General features: G+C 38.5%; 1 protein-coding gene across 8 annotated transcripts in view; it reads left to right on the plus strand.

The window, feature by feature from the left end:
• Positions 1 to 15,275, plus strand: part of JAK2 (Janus kinase 2) — a 94,890-nt gene that overhangs the window by 11,360 nt on the left and 68,255 nt on the right. The gene's annotated exons all lie outside the window — the stretch shown is intronic.

The following is a 15,275-nucleotide window of genomic DNA, read 5'->3' on the forward strand; positions in this document are numbered from 1 at the left end:
TCATAATTTAAACTTAGATTTTCTCTAAACTGGTGTTTATTTCCCCAGAAAATGCTGTATCTTATATTTGTAATCTTACACATTCTTTTCTTCTTTTTCACCAATACTTTAATAACTTCTTCACAGGGGAATAAGCAGAAATATGTATTTCAGATTGTAGTCCTTTCATTTTTTAGGCCATGTGATCAAATAAAGTAGCAGCTTAATAAGCCTTTTATTTATGACACTTCCATCTACTAACATAGATCATGTACAGGATTGGTTTTGCAATAACAGTTTTTGATCTCTCATTTCCTGTTTGTTCCTACATATTTTTATTTGAAAGTTTTATTTTACCTGTGTAATGGATGAGGCCTTTTTGAAGTTATAATTAAAATATTGGATCACAGTACTTATTCATTGGGTGAATTGCTACATAATATAACTGTTTGTTACTGAAACAAATGACATACCCATAAGTACACTGCTCTAAATGCAATGTTTACTGTAAAATGTTATACAATTCTGTTTTTATGAGAGGGAATATTTAATAAGTATCATTGCATACATAACATTAGTCATTCTGTATTTTAAATTATGACATGCCTCTGTTTCATGGAATACTGGAGTCAGTTCTAGGTAATGATTAGAATTTCATATGCTTTCAGAATGTAATAGAACATTTCAAATGTGTGATGGCTAATGCTACTGTTTCTGCTAGTTTCAAAATATTTATTGAAAAGTACTCTTGGTGTTCAGCAAGTAGATCATCAAAATTCTACTGTTGGACTAGTTCACACAGTCTGGCTTTAGCAAATCTCATTATATGATTACAGCCATACTTAAAGTGTTAAATTGTGTGTACTAGTAATGAAAGAAATGGCAGGTCAGCTGTGGATTACACAGACTATGTGGGAGTGTCAGTTTGGTAATTTGTCTTTCTTTTCATTTTTGTCCTTGTAACCTGAAAATCCTAGTTGATTTAAGAACATCAATTTTGCTGTCAAGACTACTACGATAACTAGACCATGTATTTGGACCAGGTGCATGATATCTGGATTCGATAACAGCAACACATCATTTGACATCTGTAATGCTGTGTTTCTTTCCCACAAAAAAAACAGAACATAAAAAACCCTTATGTAATTTTTAGCTCACTAGTAGTGCTGGAATTAATGAAATAGGTAATCTAAACTTAACCACAGGCAGAAATGAAGTAATTTGCAGCATAGAAGTAAGCAAAAATTGGCATGATTACATGAAAATTACTTTTCTAGAACCTTTTTCTAGGTGTATTTCCTTGCATGTTTTAGGGTTTATATAAATTTTAAACTTTCCCCATTAGAAGTCACTCTTTGAGTGTTACCCATTTGCAGATAATCCTGTCTTTTAAAGTTCAGTTGTCACATGAATAGCCTGATCAATAATTTTTACTTGCAGTGGATTATTTAAAATTACCAACTTGAGAGCCGTTACACAAGAAGACAGAGCAGATTATCAACACTGAAAGTAACTTGCATGCTCTTGAGTGATAAAGAAATGAACTACCAGGGAGACCTGGCTCTTTCGTCTTCTACCAAAAGGAAAAAAATCCCAAACCTCTCAAAGAGGCAGAGCAAGTTCCTTTGAAAAGTCTAGTTGCTAGGAAAGGAAGGAGGAAATAGGAAATGGAGAATGGCCTGAATAAACAAAGGAAAAGGAAATTGAAGTGGGGAATTTTCACAAGTACAGAATAGAGCAGGGATATGGAGTAAAGTAAGTAGAAAGAAGAAAGATGAGTTTCTTTCTCTTCTGCTTTTTTCCCTTTTGTCTTTTTCAGGGTAGAGAGGATTATAATATATAAAAGAGAAGGGAGAAACTAAACCAGAAAAAAAAATGCAAGGGAATTTAGCTGCTGGCATAATTATAGTACTGCTGTACTAAGGGCTCAGCTTGAGAAGCATTTAGAGGTTTTGCAGGACCAGTGCAAGCAATATATTTGCATTTGCGTGGTAAAGGGGAAAATATTTAACCACTTGCCCAAGTCAAGGTACTGCATTGGAAAAGCTCCTAAAATGAAGGACCAGTAAGGGGCCCTCAGTAGCTGAGCAAAGGCAGTACAGAAAGGACTGATTAGAGAACAACTATAGCTCTAGGACTGCGTGTAGGATTGCTTTGGATGTGTAAAAGAAATAAGATGTCATGATATTTAATCTGGTTTGGTCATAGTGAAAAACACCTTTGTTTCAATAACATGTCCCTTCACCAGGATGTGGGCTCTGGTGTGTGAAGCCTTTGACTGTCTAGCTCGTACCTCCTGTGTTAGTGAATTGGCAAAAGTTTCCTACCCAATCTATGTTAGTCATACACACTTAAAAGCAGAGTGGAAAGGAAGACAATAATTCAAGTGTTTCTGTGTTTGCTTGGTTATAGAGTAGAATTGCTAATATGGTGAGGTATACAATAGACAGCATTAATAGAAAGGGGTTTGGCAAGACTGGGATGAGAAGGTATGTAGAAGTTTACTGTCACTCTTACCAACACCTGCTACAAACAAGGTTGAGCTCCTCGAGCAGAAAACACTGAGGAGAGAGAGGGGTTAAAAGTTTGGAGTACTGGTACTTTTTTCTGTGTCAAAGGCCTAGCAGACACATTCTTGAAGGGCTCTGCAAGATGGGGTTTCCAGTGCTGCAGTGATCCACTTTTGACTGAGTTGAAGGATAACTGAATTAACTGAAATCAGGTATGATAGATGAAGAGTGCCAGTAGGTTTTTATTTGTTACTGTTTTATTGCCAATACTGCTGCTGCAGTGAGAAGGAGTGAGCATTGAACTGACATCATTGCATCTAGTTACTCAGTTTTGTTATAGTTCTTGAAGTAAACTGAAGAAATACTTCTTCAAATAGAGATACTAGAGATACAACATATAGATAGCTTTCATCAAAGCAAAGGAGTCTGTTATTTGATTACATTCACTATAAAATACTAAGAATGAAAGAGTAATCATAACTGCAAATATTCTTACAGCCATTGAAGTAGCTTTTAAGGAAATGTTTTGAAGTGCTTTTAAAGGGGATCTGCATCTGGATCGCTTTTTTTTTTTTTTTTTTTCCTGTATATTTAAAAATAACCAGACACGTATATGCAAAAGATTCAGTATTACCACTAGAAAGCTGGTTTCTGCTCTGTGGGGATTCAAGCTGAAATTTACATTAGGTTAATATGCATAAATCAAGTCAACAATCAAGCATGTAAGACTCCCACATCTTGCTGAGGTTACTGAAACATCATTGTTCTAGATAAAATATCAGATGGAGCATTTTGGAGGCTGCCACCATTTAGGACCTACTGGATTTGTTACTTTGACAACATTTTTGTGTATCAGATCCTATTTATTGTTAAAACCTTGAAGTTCTTGGTCTAAGTTTAACAACCTTCTATGTCCCAGAACTCTCCTGCAATGTAAACTAAATATTGAGAAGATGTATGGGAAAATTCCCATATCCATTTCCACTTAAAACTTCTAAAGGTAACAGAGGACTAGGGCCTGGAGGACAGAATGAAAAAGGTTGTAGTCCTTGCCTGTATTCATTGGCAGACGGGGTTGCAGAGATATACTTTATTGTAGTTGCAAGGGAAGAAAGTCCTTTAATCTCCAAACATTTTGCAATTAGTAACATCTCTTCCATGTTAAAATGGGTTCTCTGATTTTTTTTTTTGTCTAATTGGCATGCTGGTTGATGTAATCCCTCAGTGTATCCTGGTTTAAAAACAAAAGAAACCCCCAAACCATAACAAAACAAGTTTAAAATCCTTTTCAGAAAGAAACTATTTACTTCCAGCAATCGCTCTGCGTCTGTGTGTTAGGTTTTTTCCACATGTACAGATTGAGTTTTTTGGTCACCGATGTTACTTGGAGTAAAATACTACTTTCTCTCATGTAGGCTAGCAAAGTCTATTGTAGAGTATTTTGAAACATCCTTCAAGTTTGAGGAAAGGGGTTTTATGATTTTAAAGTTTTGTCTGCGCTGCTTGGAAAAAAAAAATCATGTTAGCTCAAAGAAAGTTTAAAATGGAGCCAGCTACTTGGTGTTTGTTTTTGTTGCACAGCAAAGTTACTATATAAAAGTAGAATTTTGGATTGCTGTTCCTTTCATATGCAGGTCTTGCAATTGTTATGAAGACTTGCAAGTTAGAAGCTGTTCCTGCAAGCTTAGTGATTGTGTCTAATATGTGCAAATTCAATAGAGACTGCAAATGTTTATGAATGATAGCTTCATTCTTTGATGTAGTCCCAAATTTTTGCAGTTGTTAAGCATTTTTATGTTTGTAGTTGTTGTCTAGATAGCCTTTAAATTAGAATAATCCTAAATAAATGCAGATACTATAAAACCATATGATCTTTTTTGGATTTCAACCAGGTTGTATGTAAGGTCCCTACCCACGGTGACTATGTAAGTCCTTTATATATTTGAAGCATATAAGTCAAATAGAATGTGGATAATCCTTATTATATGTGTGTATGTATTAAGAACACATAATCTGATCCATATATATAGGTGGTGCTTATGAGGTGTTTACTGCTCAATTACGTTGAAAATTTGTATTCAGTTCAGCTCTTGCTATACCAGCAGTTACTGTGATTACTGTTTTCAGGGCATGTTCAATTATTTCTGAAATGTGGCTTGCATTTTTCTTGAGCTTTTAACTTAACATTGATATCACTAAAATGTATGGTTCTTTTTAAAAGAAAGTTCTGTTTGAAAGGCTTCTATCTAATTTTGTCTGATTGTGCACTCCAGTTCAAAGCTTCTTAATACTAGATCATTCCAACACTGGCATGCTGGAAAAAGCTCAGTGAAGTACCACCAAAGATGAATGTGGCGGGAGTACATGATGTACTGTGGCTGAGAGAATTATGTATTTTCATTTGGAAAAGTCTAAGGAGACATCTGTTGTCTTCAACTACCTGATGGGAGGCTATTAAAAAATATGCAGCTGGACTTTTTTTTTTTTTGAAAGTACAGGGTGTTTGGGTGAGAGAAAACAAACACAAGGAGCATGGGAAATTTTTGTTAGGTATTAAGGAAATCTTTTTCAGCAGGAGGATGGTCAAACACTGGAACAAGCTGTTCAGAGAGGTTGTGAAATATCCACCTCTGAACATGGTAAAAATTTTGCTAGACAGGCTTTGAGCCTGGTACAATTTGACCTTACTTTGAGCAGGGGTAAATGGCGTCCATAAGTCTTTTTCAGCTGTATTAATCTGTGATTTATTATTATTATTATTATTATTATTATGCTGGCTTTTTTCACTTTTACATGTAATAATTGTGACTTTCAGTTTTGTTGCTGTATGACAACAGTGTATTGTTTCACACCAAAGAAAATATTTGCTTAAATTTCATCTGTGTATGAATAATCGTAACATTAGGGTAAACAATAATATTTGGTTTTGATTCCCTTTTGATTATTACTTTGAGATCCTAATAAGTGTGTCTAACCACCTTTCTAATGTGTGTGTTTTTTCTTGTTTCTCAAAGTTGAATGCAATGGGATATTACGTCTAAATCTCTGCAAATGTCTGCTGAACCTGAATGGATATTTGTGGTTAAATTTAATGCCTCACTATGTAGAAAGTATGCTCATGGCCTTTGTTCTGTACAAAACCTTTTCAGATTTTCCTTGAGTATCTTTCTAAGAAAATAAAAGTTTCCAGCCACAAACCAGCTTTTTCTTAACTCTGCTGGTTTTTCTGTAGATTTAGAGAAACTTTGATTTTCTGTGGTGCATTTTCAAGTAGGATACATTTTCAAGTTGGTGTATGGCAATAAGAGTGGAGCATGTTTCCATACATGTCTCTGCACATATGCTAGCAATCTTGTGTTTTGGGAGTGAAAAAAATGCTGAAAACTTTTAAATAGTACTTGCTGAAACTGGCTTACTGAATGTTGTCCCAGTGCAAAGACAAGTGCTGAGCAAATAGGGAGCAATTAGGAATACCAGGTGAAAGGGTGAATAAGACTTTAGCTTTCCAGAATTTCATGGATTTAAGCTAATGTGAAACCACTGTACTCATAAACTAGACTGCTCTAATCTTCATATTGAAGACTTTTTTTTTCCTTAGTCAATTTAGTGCTAGAGTTAGTTAATGATTAAACAATTACAGTAATCTTAGGTTTTGATGATGTTAGAAAAGCAATGTGGCTGGTTTTGTAGACATTCAAAATTAGTTGAGCTGCTTGTTAAACTCTGAACATAGCTCTTGTACAGGTAAACTTTCAAGTAAATGCCCTTGGTTAGCTGTACTTTTATTTCTTTGAGATGTTTAAAGAATAGATATCTTTCACAGTTTCTCCGGTTTTTAATGGGGTTTGAATGGTTAACTCTATCTGTTAAGGTACCGAAAGATAGCATGTAGAAGAATTTTTTGGGAGGTTGAGAACTGAAGTGAGGTTTCTTTGGACAAATTACAGTAATTTCACGACCATAAGGAGCACTTTTTTTTACTGCAAAGATTCGTGCCGCATGCAACAAAGTAACGAATTAGTAACGGAATCCCGTGATCATGGAGTTTACTGACAGGTGCTCAATTTGCAAACATTTTTCACAGATTGGCGTAACCTTTAAACACAGCCCCAGGTGCCCTCCCCATGCTCGGGCCCCAGCACACCCACCTGCTCCCGGCTGGTGAGGCAGGGCTCGGGGCAGCTGCAGCTCACACCTCGGGGTTGCTGCAGTTCAGGGCAGCTCAGGGCCGCCCGCAGTTCGGGCCGGTGCAGGGCCACCTGCTCCCTCTCTTCCTGTGCGGTTGCTGCTGGTCGGGGGCTGCCCGGTCCCGCCCCCCCTTGCGGCTCGGCTCACGGCTTGCACTTCTGGGTTGGCAAATTTCGCAACTTTGTACATTATATAAGGCGCACCAGACTATAAGGCACACTTCTGGCTCTGGACCAAAATTTTAGTCAAAAGAGTGTGCCTTATAGTCATGGAATTACTGTACATTCACACGTTCTAAAGATTTTGTTTGAGTTTGCAGTAACGTTAACACTTGCTTCCCTGCTTCCACAGCTTTGCCAACAGCACGTGTATTTCAGTAATGTAAATTGTGTTAATATTTTTAAAAGTGCCGCTTTCATATAAGAACTTTTTCAGAACTCCTCATAACTACATTCTTCTCATGTGTTGCCAGGTGGCCTGCCACTTTTGTATGAGAATTGAATGAATGTGTTTCTATGGGTTCAGTTCTCTTGTGTTCTCTGTCAATTTGTGTGTGTACCACATGTGCATATCATATATCTTACATTGTTAATTAAATGCTATCCAACTGCTGTTCCGAAAGGTCTGTGTTGACTGGTGCCCCATTTGAGAGGCAGGCTTCCCAGTTCATGCAGCTCTTTCTGCTGATCAGAAATCAGAGGCATAATCAGTTATGCCTCAATAGAAGCACTGCCAGCATTTTTCCTTTCGTTTGTGCCTGTCCTTTCTTAAGGGTCAGGAGGCTTCATTAGAGAAGATCAGTTCCCTTCCTCCTTGAGTCCTTTTGAAGATCTCTAGGTAATTGACTTAGGTAGTTCTACTTCATCCCATGTTGTGTTCCAGTGTGTGTCGTTGACTTTACCAAATGGATTTGCAGTACTGCCTGATATTGCTGCCATATTCTGTGTCTTTCCTGGGAGCAAAATGCTTTCTTTTCCTTTCTATCCCTGTTTACCCAGTTATTTTAGCATGGAGTTGTTATTTTATAATGACTTTTCTGTCTTAGGTCATACAAATGACTGCTCATGTTTGTATTTTTTCTTGTCTGAAAATACCTATCAGTTGCACTGCTTTGATTTTGGTTTAATTCCTTGAAAGTTGACTTCATGAGTGGCTGATCATCACTCTCTGTCTTTTAAGTTAGTGAGTAACTCTGATTCCTTTTCCCTTTTGGGTCACAGAAGAAGTGTGCTAGTTAGTAGGATGGGAGAAAGAAGAAAACTGTAGAAAGTGACAAGAAAAGACTGAGAAAGGAAACAGAAGAAATTATATGGAAATGAGAATTGTATGTTCTTAGGGTTAATCATTTGGGGAGAAAAAAGTCAGATTTTTTAACTTTATCCTGGGACCTTAATAAGTTCTGGTCTGATGATTTTCATGTCTGAAGGGACAAGCATTTCTATAATTTTTCACAAAATCATAGAATTGCTAAGACTAGAAAAGATCTGAGATCAAGTCCAACCATTAACCTTGTAGCATTGTGTTTACCACTAAATGATATCTGTATGTGCCCCATCCACAAGCCTTTTGAACGCTTTCAGGGATGCTGATTCCGCTACCTCCATGGGCTTGCTGTTCCAATGCCTGACTACCCTTTCAGTGAAGAAATGTTTCCCAATATCCAATCTAAATCTCCCCATGTACGTCTTAAGGGCATATCCTCTTATCCTGTCACTTATAACCTGGAAGAAGATACCAAACCCCACCTCACTATGACCTCCTTTCAGATAGCTGTAGAGAGGATGGTGGTTGTTTTAAGGTGTTGGTTGTAAAGACCAAAAAGGTGGTTTTTGAAATTCATCTTGGCTTAAAATATTTGTGAATGTTGGATCACTGTGAAACTACCCTTTGAAAGTGCCATTGTGAGCTTGGTCTACTCCTAAACTCTTTTCTGGACACTTATTCTTGGCCACCTCTAGAAGAACTAGATGTACCTTTGGTCTCATCCTGTGTGCCTGTTCTGAAACAAGCGAACCAACAAATGGCCTAGAAAACAATGTACTGAGAGAGATTTAACTCTCAAAATCAAATTACCTGTTGTAGTTTAGGTAGAGAAAAAATACAAGTAACAGAATTGTTCCATGGGCAGTTGAAAATTATCTGAAGTCATACAATGCACTGAACATTGACAATAGCTGAGAAAAGACACAGACTCAAAGAAGTTGGAAGAGTCCACAGTGGGTCATCTGGTCTAACCTCTCTGCTCAAGCAGGACAATCGCAGAGCGCCTGGCACAGGATTGTGTCCAGACAGTTCTTGTACATCTCTAGTAGGGGAAGCTCCACAGCCTTTCTGGTCAATCTGTTCCAGTGCACAGTCACTTGCACAGTAAAGAAATTAATCCTTGTATCCAGGTAGAACTTCTGTTGCTGTTACTGTTCGTTTTGTTATCACATTGCTGTTTCAAGTAACTTGTTCTTATCTCGGCCTGTGGTTGTCACCTTTTGTGCCTCCAGTTCTCGACTTCATCCTGCCAGAGTGGGAAGGGAAGATCAAACTAGTGGTTTGGGAGAGTTCCAGTGGGGGCACCATTGGGAGTACCATTCCTTAACCACAACAAATGTGTTTAGAAAAGGAAAAGATGACTAAGTGCATCTAGTTAGCTTTGTGTGCATTAAATCAAAGCCACTCCAAAATGGCTGCAAATGTATTCTCATAAATAAGTAAAAGAATCTTAATTGCTGTTGCTAAATTCTCTAGAGATATTTCAAAACTGGGGGTGGATTTACGGGTGTCACAATTTGTTAGATAGCAGTTTGAAGAAAAGAAGGAAGGAATGTTTCATATAGCTGAAAGAAACAGAAGGATTAAACTAAGAAAGAAATGTTTCATAACCTGGTACTCCTTCATTGTAGAAGTAACATTAGCGGCTCAGAATACTAGGACCAGGAGGCATGAAAGGCCAGAGAATGGTGAAGAAAGCATGTACTTAGGAATTCAGGTTTTGAATCAAGAAAGATCCCTGTTTTGAATCTTCAACAAAAAAAAAGGAGGAAAGGAATGCAGTTATGCAAAGTGCAAAATGCATGCAACAAGATACCTGTATGATGATGTGTCTGTCCAAAAAATATGGCCTATGTTTATTAGCTTTGTTGCCAAGTTCACATACTTGGAAATTATATGACTGCAAGTACTAACTAATTTTTCTTGTACTGTCTGTGAATATCTGTCTGTAGAAGTTTTGTTGAAAGCTGTTGTATTGTGGTATGTCTTCAGTGGGCACTGGGCTTCAAGAAAAATCCAACAAAGGATCAAATAGTAGTAAGAAGGAACTTGGTAGGCTTCACTCTGTCAGTTTCTTTTCCTGTTCAGTAGACAGTTGAATCTGGGCAGCAGTCGATAAGAAATTTGTCACATACTGGTACATTAAAGGGAAATTAAATTTTTCAAGCTCAAGTCTAGGGAAGATTCATAATCACAAAATCATTTGTGTTAAACTGTTTTTTGCTGTGATACTGATCACAAAGCTAATACTTCATCAGTTGTAGAACTGCTTTCTATTAACAAAGAAAACTTTTAGATTATAGGCAAGTACTTGAAGTAGAAATGCAGTTATCTTTAATGTAAATTCTTCTGAAAAATTAAAAGAAAGGGAACTATTTTAAAGGCAGGTACCTGTCTCTAATTTCCCATATGTGTTATGATAATTGCATGTAAAGCAACTGAGGGAAGGAGATGTACTGCAAGTGTATTTAATGAACTTCAAGTGAGAGAGATTTAACTCTCAAAATCAAATTGCCTGTGATAGTTTAGATATAGAAAAAATACAAGTAACAGAATTGTTCCATGGGCAGTTGAAAATTATCTGAAGTCATACAATGCACTAAGCATTGACAGTAGGTGAGAAAAGACACAGACTCAAAGAGTGTTTGATGTTAGAAGGGTCCACACTCACTTAGTGAACTTGGCTGAATAGAGGAAGCATGCACTAACATCCCACATGCACATTGTGGGAAGATTTGTTGTGCATTTGATGTAATACAGCCCTTTGAAAACTTAAATGAGCAGGATGACTGAGAAATCACGCCGTGGAAGGACCAATATTAACTTAGCATTGACAGGTGAGAATCAGCTAATTGTGTTACTTGCTTTTAGTGCGTCTGAACATCTAGGTTTGTTTCTCTGCAGTCTGTGCTTTGACCTCTTCAACTTCTGTATGGCTGCACAGCCTTCAGACTCATTACAAAAGCAAGGTATGTTGAGGTGAAAGCTGTAACAAGACGCAGGGAAATGACAAACTGCTTCAGAAGCTGTTGGGAGCTGACTGTCCTTCAAGATCACCAGTGCTTCATTAGGGCATTGAAACTTGTAGTAGTGATTTTGTGTTTGGCTAGAGAAGAAACTGGCTGGCATGGATGCGTTTTATAAACCAACGTTGTAACAGCTGGCACAACTTGCTGAAGCCTCTTCACCACGGTGTTAGGCTGAGTGTTTTAAAAGCACTGTAGAAAACAATATACTTTCCTTCCAGGAAAAACCAAAACTGTTGTTTTCTGAGCAAGATGGTTGCACAGACTGCCCAAGAAAAAATTCAGCAGATGTGAAATCCATACCTCTGAGTTTGTGGACTGTGTAGAACTATTTCTTCAATTCAATTTTGTACGTACCTGTGAGAAAACCAGATGTTAATTATTATTTATTTTGTTCACTGTATGTTCCAGGTAATAAGGAAATAACATAGGTCCTTTGTTTCCACTCCATTCTGTTTGAGAGTGGCAGATCAGAGGGTACCCATCTGGAACCACAAGGATTAGAGCTTTGTTCTTTTGGAAGATTGTGTTGTCAAAAGTATTTACTGTTCTGGTTTCTTTCAGTAAGGCTGGTTGACTCTGCAACAGGTAACATTTGCCAGTTGAGACTAAACAGTCTTTATTCTGTCATTAGGAACATGGAAAGCATGCTATAGAGACATAGAATCATAAAGATTGGAAAATATCTTCAAGATAAGTCCAGCCTTTGACTGAGCACTACCATGCCTACTAAAACTATAGCATAAAGTGCTATGTCTAACTAATTTAAACTCCTCCAGGCATCATAATACACCACTCACTAAGCAGCCTGTTCCAGTGCTTAACCACTCTTTCAGTGAAAATTTTTTTCATTATATCCAACCTGAACCTCTCTTTGCTCAACCTGAGTAATTTCCTCTTGTCCTGTCACTTCTTACTTGGGAGAAGGGAATGAACGCCACCTTGCAGAAACCTCCTTTCTCATAGCAGCTGTAGAGAAATGCTGTCACCCCTGAGCCTCCTTTTCTCCAGGCTAAACAGCCTCAGCTCCCTCAGCAGCTCCTCACAGGATTTATGCTCCAGATCCTTCACCAGTCCTATTGCCCTTCTCTGGACGTGCTCCAGGACCTCAATGGCTTTATCACAAACGGTCCAGTACTGACCACAGGGTTCAAGGTGTGGATTCACCAGTGCCAAGTGCAGGGGGCAACCAGTGTCCTGGTCCTGCTGGTGCGTGGCCTCTTGTGCCATGGTGGCTGAAGTTCATTAAGAAATAGCAGTGTTTTTTCTCACCCTACAAATGGGAAGGTTAAAATAGTGATTTGGACATGTGCTAACTCGGTCTTGCTCAAGGGCTTTAAAGAAAGGCTCCTTAAACCTTTTCCTTTTATTTTCTTCCCCAAATTGACTCCTGTGGTCCTTGGTTTTTTTTCCCCATTAAGGTATTTTCCCCTGCTTCCTCTAATTTTATGTTAACTTTAAATATTATTTTTGTAGGTTTCATTTGTTCTACCTTCATTTAAAAAAAAGTCCTCAAAATGTCAGCTATGGGAGAGTGGCACTTTAAATGCTTAAAGGCATTGTCTGTACTTGTGCTCAAAGGCGTGAGCTGTCTCTGAGGTTTCCTTCCTATGTTTAAAGAGGGAATAGTGACTGAAATCTTCAGATAAAGTTCCTAATCACCACCCCCTGAGGCTCGGCAATGTGATCTCCTCCTCCATCATCTTTTTCCAGCCCACTGAGAGAATAAGTAAATGCTGCTTGAAGAGTGAATGAAGAAATATTTGATGAAACTTAAAATAAGTTCTCCTTCCATGTAGATGGGAAGGGGGAGAGTGGCAGGGGGAGGGGAACAGAATGCACTGAACAACCTGTGGTATATTTTTAACTTCCGCTATTCCTGCTTTGTATTTCTGCTCACATGTAGCTGTTACTTGGACACCATGGGAATGAGAAGTCAATGAATGTCTTAACCTTAGTATGGGAGGTGTTCTTTATCATATGCTCTGCAGTATTTGATTTGTTAGCCTGGCAGTTCATGGCAGATTCAACAGAACCCATGAAAACTGGAAAAGGAGTGTCCTTGGTGGGGAGTGGTTTAGTTATGTGAGTCTGGGACCTGATGAGGAGAGACCATAGTTACCAGAGATAGGAGGGGAATGGAAGAGTCCTAAATAATCTTTTGTACAAGATGATGATGTAGAAATGCAGGAGATTAAGTGGGAGAAACATCTATGCTTTTGCTGGTTTTCTTGGTTTTTTTCTGGCATGTAGCTCAGTGCATTGTCTTAGTCTTCCACCTGAACTGAGACTCATGCTTTTACTTAATCCTCTGGTCCTGGAGTATTCCCCTCCTCTGGTGCAAGTCACTGCCTCCCAGCAAATAATCCATGATAAGACAGTTTCTTCTTGGGAGCAGTCAGACCTTCTTCTCGAATTTTCATTTGTGTTCAGTTACATTTCCAGAGTTTAAAGCATAATGCTCTGGAAGAACCTGATTTTGGAAGAATTCCTTAATTTCCTTCCTCTTTTTGGATTTTTTCTAGGAATCCAATGGCATCCAGACTTTTGGTCATGTTCAGTAGTTGTTTTCCTGTGCCTACCAAGGTGAAACAGGCTCCAACCTTCTAGTTTTTTTCATCAGCTTATACACAAGTATTGATTTCACCTTGTGTGTATTAAGATTATGCCTGCCTTTGAGTCATGAACTTTTAATTAGTTTTAAACAAGTTAATTTTTAATTAGTTTTAAAGGAAGTGGAGTAAGTGCTAAATCACTGAAATTATTTCTGCTAAAATTTGAACCTGGCTTTGGACCCAATTGTGGGTGAGAGAAGAGAGGAGAATTTCTCTTTATTAGAAAAGCTTAGTTGGGAGGGGGAGTGGGGATGGGGAAAGAGGAAAAGGAACTGCTTTTGAGAGAAGTTTGTGCTCAGACTTGGCATACTAATTTGGTTTTGGTTTTTTTAATTACATTTGACCTAGTAATGCATTCTAAACTTGATGACTATTCAAGCAACATGCAGGTTTTAGAGTAAGGGGTACTCAGATTTTTCTGGCAAATCTGATGTTCTACTGTGTCAGTTTCTAATACAAGTCATACTGTCCTTCCTCTCTAAGTTCACTCTCTTTTTCCCTCAAGGATTTGCTTGTTTTGCCTGTTCCCCACTCTTTTTCATTCTGGTGGAGATATTGTACAACACATAAAATGACGTAAAATCTTCAGTATGACTTAGTACTGTGGTTACATTGGTCAATAGGACAGTCTGAGAGGGGGATAATTTGGCTTTAGAAAGTTTCTGTATCAGATGAGATAGGATCCTTCATCAGAGGAGGAATCCTTCTGTTACTATCTTGCTGCCCAGAAAAGCCTGTGTCTGGTAAAAAGAAGCTCAAGAACCACTTCTTACATAATTTTGATTTTAGATTCTAGTTTTCTAAAATTCTTTGTCAATTACAAGAGTCATTTAACTGCCAAAGCCCCTGCTGCACCTCTTTGTATCATGTCTGGCTGAGATGGAGTTCATTTTCCCACAGGTGCCCTCACAGTGCTGTGCTTTGCGCTGCTGCCTACAAAGGTGCTGGTGACACTCCAGTGTTTTGGCTGCTGCTGAGCAGCTCTGCACAGCATCAGTGCTGTCTCTCCACCACTCCATCCTCCCACCAGCAGCCGGGGGCTGGGCAAAATCTTGGCAGAGCACATAACCAGGATAGGCCCAAACTGACCAAAGGGATAGTCCATACCATATGACATCAGATCAGATGTAAAAGCTAAGTAAAGGAGGAGGAAGAGAGATCATTGGTTATTTACAGTGTTTGCCTTCCAGAGCAACTGCAACATGTGCTGCACCCCTGCTTCCTAGGAAGTGGCGGAATATTGCTTGGTGAGGAAGTGGAGAATAGGGATTTTTTTTTTTTTGTCTTTGCTTATGTGTACACAAACTTTCGCTTTTGCTTTACTAAACTGCCTTATCTCAAGCTATGAATTGTTTTCCATCTTTTCTCTTGCCTCTCCAGCTGAAGGGGGAATGGTAGATTGGCTTAGTGGGCACCTGGCTTCCAGCCAAGGTCAAACCACCAGACCCTTCTTGTGATTCTGCCTGCCTGTCTGAGTGACAGGCACAATCTATCCCAACCCACATACCATCCTCAGATGTGGTCGTGGTGACATATGCTGCATGTGCCTGTAGTTAGACCCAGTGTTAAATGGTGATCTTTGTCTATGAACAGTTTTAAGGGAGGTGGAACGGGGAAACATCTGGTAAATGAAAACCTATAATTCCTGAGTGCAGATGGAAGAATAACAACAGCATGTTTTTGTGAGTTTGTTT

This window comes from Catharus ustulatus, chromosome Z (genome assembly GCF_009819885.2).
Source record: "Catharus ustulatus isolate bCatUst1 chromosome Z, bCatUst1.pri.v2, whole genome shotgun sequence".
Taxonomy (NCBI): domain Eukaryota; kingdom Metazoa; phylum Chordata; class Aves; order Passeriformes; family Turdidae; genus Catharus; species Catharus ustulatus.